The following is a 19,530-nucleotide window of genomic DNA, read 5'->3' as shown; positions in this document are numbered from 1 at the left end:
TCTACCAGGAAGGTGGGTTCTTCTTCGGCGGCTGCCCGAGGGGTCTCGGCACTTCAACTTTGCCGAGCAGCTACGTGGTCGGGTTCAAACACTTTTGTTAAGTTCTATAAGTTTGATACCCTGGCTGAGGAGGACCTCATGTTTGCTCAATCGGTGCTGCAGAGTCGTCCGCACTCTCCCGCCCGGTCTGGAGCTTTGGTGTAGACCATGGTCCTTTTGGAGTCCCCAGCATCCTCTAGGACGTAAGAGAAAATAGGATTTTAATACCTACCGGTAAATCCTTTTCTCCTAGTCCGTAGAGGATGCTGGGCGCCCATCCCAGTGCGGACTGTTCCTTGCAGTTGTATTGATACTGGTTAATTTCGGTTACACGAGGTTTGTGTATCAGTTATATTCAGCTTGTTGCTGTGGTGAATTCATACTGTTATCTGGTTTCCTGCTGATCCAGTTGTTTGTGGTGTGAGCTGGTATGTCTCTCGCCCTTAGTTTAACAAAAATCCTTTCCTCGAAATGTCCGTCTCCCCTGGGCACAGTTCCTATAACTGAGGTCTGGAGGAGGGGCATAGAGGGAGGAGCCAGTTCACACCCAGTCAAAGTCTTTTTAGTGTGCCCATGTCTCCTGCGGATCCCGCCTGTACCCCATGGTCCTTTTGGAGTCCCCAGCATCCTCTACGGACTATGAGAAAAGGATTTACCGGTAGGTATTAAAATCCTATTTTTCGGGGCTCGTAGCCACTTTGTCAAGGTGTGAACCCTAAGTTATGGAGCAAGTTATTTATTTATATACACACTGTCCTGCCATTAAGTAAAAAAACATCTTCCAGTTATTAGCAATGTATCTGATTAAGTATATATACAGTGTGTGTGTGTGTGTGTGTGTGTATATATGTATGTATATATATATATATATATATATATACATATATATATATACATGATATATATATATGATTCCTGACGAAAAATAGAAATATCATTTTTTACCAATATCACACTTATTTTTAATATAGATCACGTACGTTGTTATCTCCGGTTGTCATGGAGATGTGTGGGGTGGACGTGCATCCTGCAGTTGCAGGACGACGTCATTACATAGCGCCGCCGCTGGGGGAACACCAGGGCTGGATGGAGCCCATATGATGCGCTGCAGCGTTACCTAACAGCGCCACGGCTGGGATTAAGTCCATGCTGGAAGGCACCTGTGGGATACGCTGTGACGTGATAAGGGTGTGCCACCGCCGGGGGGGGGACCCCAATGTCGGGAGGCGGTCACTTGGTGCAGGGATGTTTAAAAGGTAAGAGTTGTTTGTAGAGATGAGCGGGTTTGGTTTCTCTGAATCCGAACCCGCCCGAACTTCATGTTTTTTTACACGGGTCCGAGCGACTCGGATCTTCCCGCCTTGCTCGGTTAACCCGAGCGCGCCCGAACGTCATCATCACGCTGTCGGATTCTCGCGAGGCTCGGATTCTATCGCGAGACTCGGATTCTATATAAGGAGCCGCGCGTCGCGGCCATTTTCACACGTGCATTGAGATTGATAGGGAGAGGACGTGGCTGGCGTCCTCTCCGTTTAGAAATTAAAATAGATAGGAGAGTGAGAGTGAGACACTTCATTTACTTACTGGAGCTTAGGAGGAGTAATACTAGTGACTGATGACCAGTGACCTGACCACCAGTGCAGTTTTATAATTTATTATTATTTAATAATCCGTTCTGTTCTTGTTCTCTGCCTGAAAAAAACGATACACAGTGACTCAGTCACACTCACATACCATATCTGTGCTCAGCCCAGTGTGCTGCATCATCTATGTATAATATCTGACTGTGCTCACACAGCTTAATTGTGGGGGAGACTGGGGAGCAGTTATAGGTTATAGCAGGAGCCAGGAGTACATATTAAACAGTGCACACTTTTGCTGCCAGAGTGCCACTGCCAGTGTGACTGACCACTGACCACTGTGACCAGTGACCTGACCACACTGACCACCAGTATAGTATATATATTGTGATTGAATGTCTGCCTGAAAAAGTACACTCGTCGTGTGACTTGTGTGGTGTTTTTTTATTCTATAAAAATGAAAAAACTCATTCTGCTGACAGACAGTGTCCAGCAGGTCCGTCATTATATAATATATACCTGTCCGGCTGCAGTAGTGATATATATATATTTTTTATATCATTATTTATCATCCAGTCTATACTAGCAGCAGACACAGTACGGTAGTTCACGGCTGTAGCTACCTCTGTGTCGGCACTCGGCAGTCCATCCATAATTGTATACCACCTACCCGTGGTTTTTTTTTTCTTTCTTCTTTATACATACTACATCTCATTATCATCCAGTCTATATTAGCAGCAGACACAGTACAGTACGGTAGTCCACGGCTGTAGCTATTTCTGTGTCGGCACTCGGCAGTCCATCCATAATTGTATACCACCTACCCGTGGTTTTTTTTTTCTTTCTTCTTTATACATACTACATCTCATTATCAACCAGTCTATATTAGCAGCAGACACAGTACAGTACGGTAGTCCACGGCTGTAGCTACCTCTGTGTCGGCACTCGGCAGTCCATCCATAATTGTATACCACCTACCCGTGGTTTTTTTTTCTTTCTTCTTTATACATACTACATCTCATTATCAACCAGTCTATATTAGCAGCAGACACAGTACGGTAGTTCACGGCTGTAGCTACCTCTGTGTCGGCACTCGGCAGTCCATCCATAATTGTATACCACCTACCCGTGGTTTTTTTTTTCTTTCTTCTTTATACATACATACTACATCTCATTATCATCCAGTCTATATTAGCAGCAGACACAGTACAGTACAGTAGTCCACGGCTGTAGCTACCTCTGTGTCGGCACTCGGCAGTCCATCCATAATTGTATACCACCTACCCGTGGTTTTTTTTTCTTTCTTCTTTATACATACTACATCTCATTATCATCCAGTCTATATTAGCAGCAGACACAGTACAGTACGGTAGTCCACGGCTGTAGCTACCTCTGTGTCGGCACTCGGCAGTCCATCCATAATTGTATACCACCTACCCGTGGTTTTTTTTTCTTTCTTCTTTATACATACTACATCTCATTATCAACCAGTCTATATTAGCAGCAGACACAGTACAGTACGGTAGTCCACGGCTGTAGCTACCTCTGTGTCGGCACTCGGCAGTCCATCCATAATTGTATACCACCTACCCGTGGTTTTTGTTTTCTTTCTTCTTTATACATACTACATCTCATTATCATCCAGTCTATATTAGCAGCAGACACAGTACAGTACGGTAGTCCACGGCTGTAGCTACCTCTGTGTCGGCACTCGGCAGTCCATCCATAATTGTATACCACCTACCCGTGTTTTTTTTTTCTTTCTTCTTTATACATACTACATCTCATTATCAACCAGTCTATATTAGCAGCAGACACAGTACGGTAGTTCACGGCTGTAGCTACCTCTGTGTCGGCACTCGGCAGTCCATCCATAATTGTATACCACCTACCCGTGGTTTTTTTTTTCTTTCTTCTTTATACATACTACATCTCATTATCAACCAGTCTATATTAGCAGCAGACACAGTACGGTAGTCCACGGCTGTAGCTACCTCTGTGTCGGCACTCGGCAGTCCATCCATAATTGTATACCACCTACCCGTGGTTTTTTTTTTCTTTCTTCTTTATACATACTACATCTCATTATCATCCAGTCTATATTAGCAGCAGACACAGTACAGTACGGTAGTCCACGGCTGTAGCTACCTCTGTGTCGGCACTCGGCAGTCCATCCATAATTGTATACTAGTATCCATCCATCTCCATTGTTTACCTGAGGTGCCTTTTAGTTGTGCCTATTAAAATATGGAGAACAAAAATGTTGAGGTTCCAAAATTAGGGAAAGATCAAGATCCACTTCCACCTCGTGCTGAAGCTGCTGCCACTAGTCATGGCCGAGACGATGAAATGCCAGCAACGTCGTCTGCCAAGGCCGATGCCCAATGTCATAGTACAGAGCATGTCAAATCCAAAACACCAAATATCAGTAAAAAAAGGACTCCAAAACCTAAAATAAAATTGTCGGAGGAGAAGCGTAAACTTGCCAATATGCCATTTACCACACGGAGTGGCAAGGAACGGCTGAGGCCCTGGCCTATGTTCATGGCTAGTGGTTCAGCTTCACATGAGGATGGAAGCACTCAGCCTCTCGCTAGAAAACTGAAAAGACTCAAGCTGGCAAAAGCACCGCAAAGAACTGTGCGTTCTTCGAAATCCCAAATCCACAAGGAGAGTCCAATTGTGTCGGTTGCGATGCCTGACCTTCCCAACACTGGACGTGAAGAGCATGCGCCTTCCACCATTTGCACGCCCCCTGCAAGTGCTGGAAGGTGCACCCGCAGTCCAGTTCCTGATAGTCAGATTGAAGATGTCAGTGTTGAAGTACACCAGGATGAGGAGGATATGGGTGTTGCTGGCGCTGGGGAGGAAATTGACCAGGAGGATTCTGATGGTGAGGTGGTTTGTTTAAGTCAGGCACCCGGGGAGACACCTGTTGTCCGTGGGAGGAATATGGCCGTTGACATGCCTGGTGAAAATACCAAAAAAATCAGCTCTTCAGTGTGGAGGTATTTCAACAGAAAAGCGGACAACAGGTGTCAAGCCGTGTGTTGCCTTTGTCAAGCTGTAATAAGTAGGGGTAAGGACGTTAACCACCTCGGAACATCCTCCCTTATACGTCACCTGCAGCGCATTCATAATAAGTCAGTGACAAGTTCAAAAACTTTGGGCGACAGCGGAAGCAGTCCACTGACCAGTAAATCCCTTCCTCTTGTAACCAAGCTCACGCAAACCACCCCACCAACTCCCTCAGTGTCAATTTCCTCCTTCCCCAGGAATGCCAATAGTCCTGCAGGCCATGTCACTGGCAATTCTGACGAGTCCTCTCCTGCCTGGGATTCCTCCGATGCATCCTTGCGTGTAACGCCTACTGCTGCTGGCGCTGCTGTTGTTGCTGCTGGGAGTCGATGGTCATCCCAGAGGGGAAGTCGTAAGCCCACTTGTACTACTTCCAGTAAGCAATTGACTGTCCAACAGTCCTTTGCGAGGAAGATGAAATATCACAGCAGTCATCCTGCTGCAAAGCGGATAACTGAGGCCTTGACAACTATGTTGGTGTTAGACGTGCGTCCGGTATCCGCCGTTAGTTCACAGGGAACTAGACAATTTATTGAGGCAGTGTGCCCCCGTTACCAAATACCATCTAGGTTCCACTTCTCTAGGCAGGCGATACCGAGAATGTACACGGACGTCAGAAAAAGACTCACCAGTGTCCTAAAAAATGCAGTTGTACCCAATGTCCACTTAACCACGGACATGTGGACAAGTGGAGCAGGGCAGGGTCAGGACTATATGACTGTGACAGCCCACTGGGTAGATGTATGGACTCCCGCCGCAAGAACAGCAGCGGCGGCACCAGTAGCAGCATCTCGCAAACGCCAACTCTTTCCTAGGCAGGCTCCGCTTTGTATCACCGCTTTCCAGAATACGCCCACAGCTGAAAACCTCTTACGGCAACTGAGGAAGATCATCGCGGAATGGCTTACCCCAATTGGACTCTCCTGTGGATTTGTGGCATCGGACAACGCCAGCAATATTGTGTGTGCATTAAATATGGGCAAATTCCAGCACGTCCCATGTTTTGCACATACCTTGAATTTGGTGGTGCAGAATTTTTTTAAAAACGACAGGGGCGTGCAAGAGATGCTGTCGGTGGCCAGAAGAATTGCGGGACACTTTCGGCGTACAGGCACCACGTACAGAAGACTGGAGCACCACCAAAAACTACTGAACCTGCCCTGCCATCATCTGAAGCAAGAAGTGGTAACGAGGTGGAATTCAACCCTCTATATGCTTCAGAGGTTGGAGGAGCAGCAAAAGGCCATTCAAGCCTATACAATTGAGCACGATATAGGAGGTGGAATGCACCTGTCTCAAGTGCAGTGGAGAATGATTTCAACGTTGTGCAAGGTTCTGATGCCCTTTGAACTTGCCACACGTGAAGTCAGTTCAGACACTGCCAGCCTGAGTCAGGTCATTCCCCTCATCAGGCTTTTGCAGAAGAAGCTGGAGACATTGAAGGAGGAGCTAACACGGAGCGATTCCGCTAGGCATGTGGGACTTGTGGATGGAGCCCTTTAATTCGCTTAACAAGGATTCACGGGTGGTCAATCTGTTGAAATCAGAGCACTACATTTTGGCCACCGTGCTCGATCCTAGATTTAAAGCCTACCTTGGATCTCTCTTTCCGGCAGACACAAGTCTGCTGGGGTTGAAAGACCTGCTGGTGACAAAATTGTCAAGTCAAGCGGAACGCGACCTGTCAACATCTCCTCCTTCACATTCTCCCGCAACTGGGGGTGCGAGGAAAAGGCTCAGAATTCCGAGCCCACCCGCTGGCGGTGATGCAGGGCAGTCTGGAGCGACTGCTGATGCTGACATCTGGTCCGGACTGAAGGACCTGACAACGATTACGGACATGTCGTCTACTGTCACTGCATATGATTCTCTCAACATTGAAAGAATGGTGGAGGATTATATGAGTGACCGCATCCAAGTAGGCACGTCAGACAGTCCGTACTTATACTGGCAGGAAAAAGAGGCAATTTGGAGGCCCTTGCACAAACTGGCTTTATTCTACCTAAGTTGCCCTCCCACAAGTGTGTACTCCGAAAGAGTGTTTAGTGCCGCCGCTCACCTTGTCAGCAATCGGCGTACGAGGTTACATCCAGAAAATGTGGAGAAGATGATGTTCATTAAAATGAATTATAATCAATTCCTCCGCGGAGACATTGACCAGCAGCAATTGCCTCCACAAAGTACACAGGGAGCTGAGATGGTGGATTCCAGTGGGGACGAATTGATAATCTGTGAGGAGGGGGATGTACACGGTGATATATCGGAGGATGATGATGAGGTGGACATCTTGCCTCTGTAGAACCAGTTTGTGCAAGGAGAGATTAATTGCTTCTTTTTTGGTGGGGGTCCAAACCAACCCGTCACATCAGTCACAGTCGTGTGGCAGACCCTGTCACTGAAATGATGGGTTGGTTAAAGTATGCATGTCCTGTTTATACAACATAAGGGTGGGTGGGAGGGCCCAAGGACAATTCCATCTTGCACCTCTTTTTTCTTTTCTTTTTCTTTGCGTCATGTGCTGTTTGGGGAGGGTTTTTTGGAAGGGACATCCTGCGTGACACTGCAGTGACACTCCTAGATGGGCCCGGTGTTTGTGTCGGCCACTAGGGCCGCTTATCTTACTCACACAGCTACCTCATTGCGCCTCTTTTTTTCTTTGCGTCATGTGCTGTTTGGGGAGGGTTTTTTGGAAGGGACATCCTGCGTGACACTGCAGTGCCACTCCTAGATGGGCCCGGTGTTTGTGTCGGCCACTAGGGTCGCTTATCTTACTCACACAGCTACCTCATTGCGCCTCTTTTTTTCTTTGCGTCATGTGCTGTTTGGGGAGGGTTTTTTGGAAGGGACATCCTGCGTGACACTGCAGTGCCACTCCTAGATGGGCCCGGTGTTTGTGTCGGCCACTAGGGTCGCTTATCTTACTCACACAGCTACCTCATTGCACCTCTTTTTTTCTTTGCGTCATGTGCTGTTTGGGGAGGGTTTTTTGGAAGGGACATCCTGCGTGACACTGCAGTGACACTCCTAGATGGGCCCGGTGTTTGTGTCGGCCACTAGGGTCGCTTATCTTACTCACACAGCTACCTCATTGCGCCTCTTTTTTTCTTTGCGTCATATGCTGTTTGGGGAGGGTTTTTTGGAAGGGACATCCTGCGTGACACTGCAGTGACACTCCTAGATGGGCCCGGTGTTTGTGTCGGCCACTAGGGTCGCTTATCTTACTCACACAGCTACCTCATTGCGCCTCTTTTTTTCTTTGCGTCATGTGCTGTTTGGGGAGGGTTTTTTGGAAGGGACATCCTGCGTGACACTGCAGTGCCACTCCTAGATGGGCCCGGTGTTTGTGTCGGCCACTAGGGTCGCTTATCTTACTCACACAGCTACCTCATTGCGCCTCTTTTTTTCTTTGCGTCATGTGCTGTTTGGGGAGGGTTTTTTGGAAGGGACATCCTGCGTGACACTGCAGTGCCACTCCTAGATGGGCCCGGTGTTTGTGTCGGCCACTAGGGTCGCTTATCTTACTCACACAGCTACCTCATTGCGCCTCTTTTTTTCTTTGCGTCATGTGCTGTTTGGGGAGGGTTTTTTGGAAGGGATATCCTGCGTGACACTGCAGTGCCACTCCTAGATGGGCCAGGTGTTTGTGTCGGCCACTAGGGTCGCTTAGCTTAGTCATCCAGCGACCTCGGTGCAAATTTTAGGACTAAAAATAATATTGTGAGGTGTGAGGTATTCAGAATAGACTGAAAATGAGTGGAAATGATGGTTTTTGAGGTTAATAATACTTTGGGATCAAAATGACCCCCAAATTCTATGATTTAAGCTGTTTTTTAGGTTTTTTGGAAAAAAACACCCGAATCCAAAACACACCCGAATCCGACAAAAAAAATTCGGTTAGGTTTTGCCAAAACGCGGTCGAACCCAAAACACGGCCGCGGAACCGAACCCAAAACCAAAACACAAAACCCGAAAAATTTCCGGCGCTCATCTCTAGTTGTTTGTATCATTATGGAAGCCTGATGAAAATCTGAATAACATTGAAACGTTGCAGACGTGCTAGTGGTTGTTTTTTCTTCATCCTGAGCCCTGAGTGCCACACCTTTATTCATTTACCTATATATATATATATATATATATATATATATATATATATATATATAAAATATAGCAAAATGACAGCACTCTATGTCCTATAACACTGATTTCTGGTGCAGGGTCCTGGTAATTGATAAAAACACTCACTTCTTCCACAGTTGAAAAAAGAATTAGACCAGCACTCACGTTTAGTAGGTGAAAAAAAAAGGGTTTTATTCCTGACAAGCCATCTGGATATAACCCACTGCTACAGTTCGCCCTGGGATTGTGCCCATTAAATTGTTATTTTTTATTACATTTGCCTAACATTAATTGGAATGAGCCACATTCCTAGCTTTTAAGCTGTAATGAAATTTTTGTCTTTTTTAGCTTTCATCTTATATACATTTCAGTTTTTATCATCAATCCTGCTTACTTATATAATTGGAATGAGCCACACTCCTAATTTCTGATATCACCAGAAAATATTGTGTCTTAAAAACAGTACACACTATGTTGCCTTTATTTTCTCTTTACATGTTCGTCTTCCAAATGTCATCAGCCTGAAAGTATTTAAAGCTACCGTATATACTCGAGTATAAGTCGACCCGAATATAAGCCGAGGCACCTAATTCTACCACAAAAACCTGGGAAAACTTATTGACTCGAGTATAAGCCTAGGGTGGGAAATGCAGCTCTAGCCGTACACAGCCCTCAGTGCCAGATATGCCCTCATAGTGCCAGATATGCCCCCACAGTGCTGCCAGATATGCCCCCACAGTGCTGCCAGATATGCCCCCACAGTGCTGCCAGTTATGCCCCCACAGTGCTGCCAGATATGCCCCCACAGTGCTGCCAGATATGCCCCCACAGTGCTGCCAGATATGCCCCCACAGTGCTGCCAGATATGCCCCCACAGTGCTGCCAGATATGCCCCCACAGTGCTGCCAGATATGCCCCCACAGTGCTGCCAGATATGCCCCCACAGTGCTGCCAGATATGCCCCCACAGTGCTGCCAGATATGCCCCCACAGTGCTGCCAGATATGCCCCCACAGTGCTGCCAGATATGCCCCCACAGTGCTGCCAGATATGCCCCCACAGTGCTGCCAGTTATGCCCCCACAGTGCTGCCAGATATGCCCCCACAGTGCTGCCAGATACGTTCCCTCCCCAAGTGCCAGGTATGCCCCACAGTGCTGTTACTTACCCCTCCGTCGATCCCGCGCTGTCTTCTGGAGGGACACGAAGCACACAGCGTGCGCGGCTCTCCTGTGTCCCTCCTGCATCTTCGGCGGCCGCGGCGGGTCTATTATAGGAAGTGCCGGTTCGTGATCAGAGGTCACGAACGGGTATTTCCTGTAATAGAACCGCCGCTGCTGCCGCCGGAGATGCAGGAGGGACACAGGAGCGCCGCGCGCTGTGCGCTCCATGTCCCTCCTTCACACTGCTCTGCCTCTGCCTGCACTGACTCGAGTATAAGCCGAGGTGGCTTTTTCAGCACAAAAAAAAGTGCTGAAAAAGTCGGCTTATACTCGAGTATATACGGTAAGTTGTTGTTTGTTTTAATAACTGCACCTGACTGCACAGGTTTTATTTCACCAACACGATTAGGCGCTTGTTTTACTTCGTTTTTTTCACATTTTATTCACATACTGTACATAAGCTGCCACTCATTTATAGATGAGGAGTGTTGTGTAAAAAGAAAAAAATCTTCTCCTGACCCTGGTCTCTATTAGATATACCTAGGCGCTGTTCTCCACTGCTCTTATATATATATATATATATATATATATATATATATACACACACACATACACATAAACATACACATACACAGTGAGGTGACCTGGACAAGGGCGGCTGTCCAGGTCCCACATAGCCAGAGGATGGTGAGGCTGGGAGTGACCGATGTGCACGCTGCTTCTGCTGTCTGGCTCCTCGTCCTCCATTAACAGCTCCAGAGTAGCTCCTCTGGTCCTCCTTGTCTGCGGGCTTGGCGGCAGGGGGGTAATTAGAGAGGGTGGGGTGATGTGTGAGCTGGCCGGCTCCCAGTCAGATCCCACACGTTGTACAGGACCAGTCCACTGCCGCCTGTAGTGCTCCTCCGGTGTCCCGGGAGCACTAACTCACACGACAGACAGACAGGAACTAGAAAGTGCGATGTGCGCAAAGACAAGGAGCATGCCGCGCGCTGCATCCCCAGCTTTGCTGCAATGTCCCCCTCAGCAGCAACAGACCAGAGTCTTTTCCTGGTGTCGGGCCCTCTGAAACTCGCTGGACCCTAAGCAGCTGCCTAGGTTGCCCAGCAGTAAATCCGCCTCTGCATACATGTGTAGTGAAACCTTTATACCCTCACTCTAATAATTCCAACTACAGTATGTTACTATTGTATGTCCATAGTACCTACAGTCCCATCAAATAAATTCAGTCATCCACTGGGGGGCTTCCTTGATGTTTTTTTTAAAGAGGCAATCACTTACAAGGCAAAACTTGCCTTGTAAGTGATTGCCCCTTTAAAAAAAAGTCCAATATCGGCCGGCATCCCATATCTCCGTCGATCTCGGACGCCATTACGTCCCGCCGAATGTCTTCCGCTCTGTCGGCATAGTGTGTACCCTGCCTAATGTACACAAATAGTTACATAGACCTCCGGGATGACCAGTTATGTCTGCCAGGGCCGCTGTTTGCAGTCCTTAGCACAATATGTTGATTTTTACGAACAGCCCTTTGTGAAGAATACTTTTACCTATATCAGGGATTCTGCTGATTTTCTACAAAAACTACGAGGGGTTGCTTTATGCCTTCATGGTGTAAATCTGCTTATGGATTGCGGTTTTAAAAACATTGGTCTAAACCGCCGATTGGTGGGTTTGAAAATTCAACATTTGCAAAGTCTGCCTCCTGGTCTCTGTTGCAGTGGTGCTGGGAAGTTATACCCCTTTTACACTCGCAGGAAAATCACGGGATATTGCACGTGAACGCGCATCATCCCGGGATTCTTCTCAGTGTAAATGGGTACATGGACAATTTCCCGGGACGAGCATCCCGGGATTTCATCCCAGGTCAAAAGCAGGGTTGAACCCGGGACCGTCCCGGGAAGCTGTGTAGTGTGAAAGGGTCCGTCCCGGGATTCACTATCCCGGGACTGTTAAAAGGACTTGGATTGGAGCTTTCTTGGGCTCAGAAAAGCTGATGTCATCTTTTCTGAGCCCAAGGCCATTTCTAATGACATACTAATGCATTTGCAGGGATATCCCGGGATCAGTGTAAATGGGGCTGTCCCGGGTCGATCCCAGGTCTTAATGCAGTGTGAAAGGGGTCAGTCCCGGGAATGCATCCCCGGATGCATCCCGGGAAGCATCCCGGGAGTGACCCGGGAGTGCGAGTGTAAAAGTGGTATAAGTGATTATAGCTGGAGGAATCTATTGCTCTATATCAGCCCTTTTGTGAAATGTAGTTAATTATGGCTGCTTTTTCTCTCCACCAGAAAAATTCATAGGGGCATATTTATTCAATTAGCTGCTCTGGGAGATTCAATTACTGGGGATTACCCCTGTTTTAAACTATAGAGGTAGACTTTTTCTCACAGCTCCTACCATAGCTTCTCCATAGCTGTTGTCTATTGACTGAGAGTTGATTCTAGAAAACCACAGAACGTATGCTCGTCACTCAGTAGTGACCACTGGTTTTAACTGCAGGTTACCAACTCAGTGATTATTTATGGCATTTGTTTAACTGGTTACATTTATGACCGAGAATATAGTGACTAGTGTGTGATTTAAAGTCTGTATGAAAATGAATTGAATTTAGTAGATTATCCACACACAGATTTCCAAGTCCATGAATACGGTATCCAGTCTGTAGATCTACGCTAAAAAGATCTACAGACAATAGGCAGACCACTAATGGTCGACATGCATTAGGTCTACAGGTTTAAAAGGTCAACATGACAATTGTTGACGCAAGTTTTTTTTAAAAACTATTTTTACTTTTTTTTCAGATTTTTCATACTTTACCATCCACGTGGACTACGATTGGGAATAGTAACCTGTGCTGAGCGCAGCAGTAGCGGAGCCAGGCCCCTTGCCTGAAGCATGGCGAGCGAAGCGGTACAGTAATGCGGCTTGTTTGTGGCAGAAAAATACCAAAACTCCCCCCCAAAAGAATTTGCCTACCTTTTTTATGTCGACCATTTCAATGTCGACCTATTGATCTTGTCGACCTTTTCTACTACCTTATCTATTCCATGTTGGCTTTTTGACCCCGTCGACCTAATGCATATAGACCATTAGTGGGGGACCTATTGACTGTAGACCTTTTTAGTGTAGCTCTAATAATCCACACCCCATGAATACACAGCCTTCCGTTGTATCTATCTCTACACCTGTTAGAAAGACCCTTAAGTCTCAGATTTGTTCCTAATGCAAAAAGCCTATAGAACCACCTAAGCTGTATGTCCTCAGCGCCATTACGGACGGTCAGCACTAAGTGGGTTATTCAGACCTGATTGCTGTTGTGCGAATTTGCAACCCGGGCGATTATCGATCAACTGCGCATGCATACGGATCATAGTATGTATGCGCGAGGCCAAACAACAAAAAATCCTGCAACTTTTTTGATCGTCAAGCGTACGCAACTTGATTGACATGAAGCTGGCGTTTGTGGGTGGTAACAGGCAGTTTTCTGGGAGTGTCAGGAAAAACGCAGGCGCATTTTCAGGGACTGTGTGTGACGTCCGCTCCGGCCAAGATCAGCCTGATTCTATCGCCCTGTAGGAGTAAGGCCTGGGCTACGCACAGACTGGAAAAGTCATTCGATGGTGAGTGAGTTGCGAACGGATTTGCAGCTGACCAGTGAACACCGAGATTTTCGCAAGATGTACGCGGATATGCACGGGGTGGGCTTTCACTTTGTCTGGGCGGCGGCTATCTGATCGCAGACCTCTGCAAATTCGCAGAGGAGTGATAAGGTCTGAATAACCCCTGAAGTCTGTTTATACAGGTTGAGTATCCCATATCCAAATATTCCTAAATACGGAATATTCCGAATTACGGACTATTTTGAGTGAGAGTGAGATAGTGAAACATTTGTTTTTTCATGGCTCAGTGTACACAAACTTTGTTTAATACACAATGTTATTAAAAATATTGTATTAAATGACATCCAGACTGTGTGTATAAGGTGTATATGAAACATAAATGAATTGTGTGAATGTAGATACACTTTGTTTAATGCACAAAGTTATAAAAAATATTGGCTAAAATGACCTTCAGGCTGTGTGTATAAGGTGTATATGTAACATAAATGCATTCTGTGCTTAGATTTAGGTCCCATTGCCATGATATCTCATTATGGTATGCAATTATTCCAAAATACGGAAAAATCCCATATCCAAAATACCTCTGGTCCCAAGCATTTTGGATAAGGGATACTCAACCTGTATTGCAATTCAGTCTATTTGAATTCCTGCACATAGCAGCTAACTGTCTATAATTTACAGCTCAGTGTCCGATCTTAATGATTTGTCCCTGGAAAGGTCACTGTTTATCCGTAATCACTGAAATCATTTGCTCAGGCAGTGTCATGCATTATGAACATAAATGCCCAGGCACAGTAGCAAAGTGTAATGTTGCCAAGTGTGCTTTACTTGTCTTTTTAGCATTTGTTTTGTTTTTGTGTCAACTGCAGTTCACTACTAGCCCTAATCAGGTCACTAATCCTTGATTGTGGCGTACATTGTAATTACTACTGGGTCAAAAAATGTATTCTCTTACAGGGGCGTCGTCCCTTACCTGCACACTGACTGCGGATCTTATGTGCATGATTTTTAGTTGAGATTGAATTACACATTATAAAATAATTGTACAAACTTTGTACCGACCAGAACAGGCTATTACATTACATATTCTCATTAACAGTATGAATAATGTTGATTAACATCGAGTGGATCCCAGAGCGTTTTGTTGGTTTAAAGGACAGAAATGTTCTTTGAAAAGCCCTGGTAAAAGCAACTGTAAGTATAACGTATAAAATATAACTACAGATGTAGAAGCACGCAGTGTAAATACTGCAAAGGGTGGACGATATAGTACAACTTACCGCTCGGTTTTTCCGATACCCTCTATATGGAATCCTATGAGGAAAGATGGTCTGTAACTCTGCCCTTATCCATACCAGTCCTGTCTTTTAGCCAGAATTTTATTTATTATTTATTAACAGTTTCTTATATAGCGCAGCAAATTCCGTCGCGCTTCAGTTAACCACTCAGTAGGATTTTCGACAGTGGGAATAAACCAGAATATGCACAACAAACTATACACTAATTGGATTCAAACTCAAGACCGCAGCGCCACCTGTCATTTTACTGCCCAAGCTGAAAAATATAAGAAATGTCACTGCCCCATGATGTGTGCAATCAGATTCCATAGATTTATTTACATATATATTGGTTTAGATTGGATAAACGTGATTGGTACATATTACCAACTTCTGGGTCAAGACATTATGAAGAGTACTATACAAATATAGTGCGCAGCTTATTACTTTATAGCTGCGGTTTGATTTAGATTCACATCTGACAACTAATTAATTATCTTGGCCTTTTAATGTAATTAGTTTGTTCTTATAAAGGTCATATTTAAACTCTCTTATCCAGTGGATAGGGTTTGGTTATTCATCACCCCTGTAGTGGGTCTCTCTCTTTGTGGCATATGATGCAGTAAGAGATGACACCTCGTACAGTCTGTGCCAGTTGCTTAGTGTTGTCATGGAGAACCCCGGCTTAGAAGAATTGTTACGCAGGTAAAGTACAGATAAGTCAGCAAGGCTGTGATCTAGAAAGTCTCATTTACTGATATTGAACAGCAGTGCAGTATTAGTGGCAGAGTGGTCAGCCTTGCTGTCTCGCAGTGCAGGCACCATGGTTTGATACTGACCAGGGAAGTATCTATGTAGAGTTTGTATGTCCTCGCCACATTTACGTGGTATTTCTTTCAACCATCTTTGGTCCTAAATTAATCAGTAGCTTTTATCATGATAGGGGATGTGTATAAATACAGAGGAGAGGGGAAGAGGGAGCTTGCCTAGTACTGAAAAGTCCTAGGCTGCCCCTTCTAGACCTCCAGCCCCATGTCACTGCCACATGCCCAAGCTCTCAGCTGTCTGGCTGCATTACGTTGTCCCAAATGGCTGCTGGGCAGAGCCTTCAATGTAGGACCGCCCTGACGAAATTAGGATAGTTAGGAGATATGGCTTAACTGAAAGCTGATGCACACCTTGGTGTCTTTGTGGTGGAGGCAGTAAACTCTAATGGGCCAGGGAATTATGTGAACGATTTAGTAATCTCTGTAAAGCACTGCATACTATGGTGGTGCTATTTAAATTAAGAATAAATATTGTATTAGTATTTACACTAAAACATACAAACTATGTCTAACTTGCACTAGAAGGAAGACAACTAATCCTTGATTTAGTTGATGTTGTTCAGACCACATTTGCCACAGTCAGAACTTGTGAATCTTCTGGACTTTGAGCAGGGCCCATGGGTTGGCTAGGACTGGAGGCCAAGTATTGGAAACTAGGAGGCTTCATGGGGTTTCTTCTCATACTGGAAGACTGATGTAGACTAGTGATATGGGAGATGTACTGTTGCAAGAACTGTCAGGAATGCACAGGCTGCCAGGGAACTGTGGAGAGTACCCAATACTGATGCAGGTACTGAAGGCTCCACTGTTATTGATGTCTATAGAAAAGAATACTGCAAGTTGTTCCGCCGGAGGATGATTGATGCTGAGTGAGAATGCCACAGTTAGTAGCCCTTGTGCAGGTGGCAATGGGGAGTCTAGCTGTATGGTAACTGAAGTTGAGGATAATAGAACAGCAGGTATCAACTGAACTAGAACGATGGGGAATGCCCAGCTATGGTAACTGACACTGAGGGTATTCATAGTAGTGGGTATCACTGACACTGGAGACGGTGAACACTCTGTAATGACTGCCGCTGAGGATGTATGCTGTAGCAGGTAACAGTAATACAGAAGTCTGCGGTGAGCACCCAGCTGTGGTAACTGGCATTAGGAATATGCACAGCGGCAAGTAACAATACTGGAGTTTGCAGTGAGCGCCTAGCTGTTGTAACTGGTGCTAGGAATGAGCACAGCAGTGGGTAACAATACAAGAGTCTGCGGTGAGCACCCAGCTGTGGTAACTGGTGCTAGGATTGTGCACAGCAGTGAGTAACGAGTCTGCGGAGAGCAACATAGGAAACAACTAGCGCTCTGTGGGTGGTGGCACTCGATATACCGGCTGTCGGGATCCCGGCGCTCAGCATACCCGTGCCGGGATCCCGACAGCTGGGATCCCGACAGCTGGGATACCGACAACTATTCTCCTTCTTGGGGTGTCCACGACACCCCTGGAGGGAGAATAAATAGCGTGCTACTGTGCCCGCAGTGTGGTGAAGGCAGTGAGCCCGCAAGGGGCTCTTTGGCGCTCACTCGCTGCCGGCATTCCGGCGGTCAGGATCCCTACGCCGAGATCCCGACAGCCGGCCACTCGTACTACACCCCTCTGTGGGAGCCAGAGAAACAGGCAACTGGTGAAGTTGTTCTGGCAAGGAACCAGTCCAGAAAAGATTTAAATAAGACGGCCTAGCCACTGATAGGCTGCTGCAGTCATGTGCAGAGAAACAAGTGTAGGATGGGTAAAAAGAGATCAGCTGACTGAAACTATGATGGCAGCGCCCATGCCCTGGTACATGGAATGCAAGGAAGCATTAGCTCTGTGTAGGATAATGGGGACAGACAGTACAGTGTGACAGAGTCCCTAATTCAATATTTGGAAACATGTATGTTATTCTCATAAGAATTTTCTTTCTCATACGTCCTAGAGGATGCTGGGGACTCCAAAAGGACCATGGGGTACAGACGGATCCGCAGGATCCTGGGCACACTATAAAGACTTAAACTGGGTGTGAACTGGCTCCTCCCTCTATGCCCCTCCCCCAGACTCCAGTTAGACTTTGTGCCCAGGAGTGATGGGTCACACACTAGGGGAGCTCTCCTGAGTTTCTCTAAAGACTTTATTGTTAGGTTTTTTATTTTCAGGCAGACCTGCTGGCTACAGGCTCCCTGCATCGTGGGACTGAGGGTAGAGAAGCAGGACCTACTTCTTAGTTTAAAGGCTCTGCTTCTCGGCTACTGGACACCATTAGCTCCAGAGGGTTCGATCACTTGGTGCGCCTAGCTGCTTGTTCCCGGAGCCACGCCGTCAATCCCCTCACAAAAGCCAGAAGAAAGAAGCCGGGTGAGTATTGGAAGAAAAGAAGACTTCAGTGACGGCAGAAGACTTCAGTAACGGAGGTAACAGCAGCGGTTGGGCTGCGCTCCATGCTCCCACACACCAACGTCTCGTGCAGGGCGCTGGGGGGGAGCGCCCTGGGGGCATGTTGCTGACGGTCTATAAGGCTGGCGGGGGACATATTACGGTGCCTGGGCACAGCGTATGTTCACCCCGCCAGCGTGTCGCAAGGGGGAGAGACAGCGGTAGTGCTGCGCTCCCGGCTCCCGCGCTTTCCATCACCTGCAGGGTGCAGGTCGCTGGGGGGGGGAGCGCCCTGGGCAGCATATAATAAAATCAGTAATATCACTGGCGGGGGGACATACTTCGGTGCCCACCCCGCCAGTGCGCCGTGAACGAGAGGGAGCAGCAGCGGTAGCGCTGCGCTCCCGGCTCCCGCACTCCACCGTGCCTGCAGGGCGCTGGGGGGGGAGCGCCCTGGGTAACATTTAAAAAATTTAATCACTGACGGGCGGGGGGGACATGCTTCGGCGCCCACCCCGCCAGTGCGCCGCGAACAGGAGGGGGAGGCAGCGGTAGCGCTGCGCTCTCTGTTCCCGCTCCCCGTCGTCCTCCAGGGTGCAGGGCGCTGGGGGGGGAGCGCCCTGTCCGGCATTGATAAATGGATCCCGGGCGGGGGAACATACCCGGACACCGGGTGTCTTCGTCCCGCCGGGAGACCGCAGCGTGCACGCTGCGGTCCATAGCTCCCACACACCAACAGCTTCCGTGGGTGCAGGGCGCAGGAGGGGCGCCCTGGGCTGCGTTGGGACAAAAAGTAAGTTATACAGGGGGTTACCCCCTGTATATAGGGTCCCCAGCTAGTTTTAGGGGGTTATATATTTATACTTAATTGAGCGGGCTTAAGCGCGCCGGGAGGGGGCGGAGCTTAGCCTTTACAGAGGAGTCAGCGCCATTTTCCTCAGGTCCCCACCAGGATTTACTGTATAGTAAGAAGGAGGGGGGGTACAGAGTGTTTAATGCTATATGGGTGTCATATAGCATTATGTTTAATAATGGACGCATAATCCTTGTTTTGATACATAAACTCACTGTTTCCCTGTGTTTTACCCACTATCGGTTAGTCGACATATGTCGACAGGTGTTAGGGCTTTGTCACAAGCTGCTGTGGGGATAACTGTCGGCTTCGCCGACGCTTGGCGGTACTTGATAAAAAAATTTTTTAAGTATTAGCAGGTTGGTTTTGTGTGCTTGAAAACAAGTCAACGCGCTAGGGGAGACACAGTTGTTGGTGGATGCCCTGTCTGCATCAACGGTATTTCCGGGGTAGAAAAATTAACAGGCTGTTATTGCCTTGTACCTGTATTGGTATATATATATATATATATATATATATATATATATATAGGTATATGTGGGGGGAGTGTTATTGAAATTGTACATGTATACTTCCCTCAGACC

The 19,530-nt window shown here is 46.9% G+C and overlaps 1 protein-coding gene across 3 annotated transcripts in view; it reads left to right on the top strand.

Annotated features, from left to right (window-relative positions):
* COMMD1 (copper metabolism domain containing 1) overlaps window positions 1-19,530 on the top strand; it is a 305,031-nt gene that overhangs the window by 162,668 nt on the left and 122,833 nt on the right. Inside the window, exon 3 of one of the 3 annotated variants that reach the window (XR_010176200.1) lies at window positions 12,773-12,881. The exons of the other annotated variants lie outside the window; for them this stretch is intronic. The gene's annotated coding sequence lies outside the window, so the exon portion shown is untranslated. The remainder of the gene's footprint in view (window positions 1-12,772; window positions 12,882-19,530) is intronic. 3 annotated transcript variants of the gene reach the window in all.

Source organism: Pseudophryne corroboree, chromosome 4 (assembly GCF_028390025.1).
Source record: "Pseudophryne corroboree isolate aPseCor3 chromosome 4, aPseCor3.hap2, whole genome shotgun sequence".
Taxonomy (NCBI): Eukaryota; Metazoa; Chordata; class Amphibia; order Anura; family Myobatrachidae; genus Pseudophryne; species Pseudophryne corroboree.
This window is presented reverse-complemented; position numbering and strand designations above follow the sequence as displayed.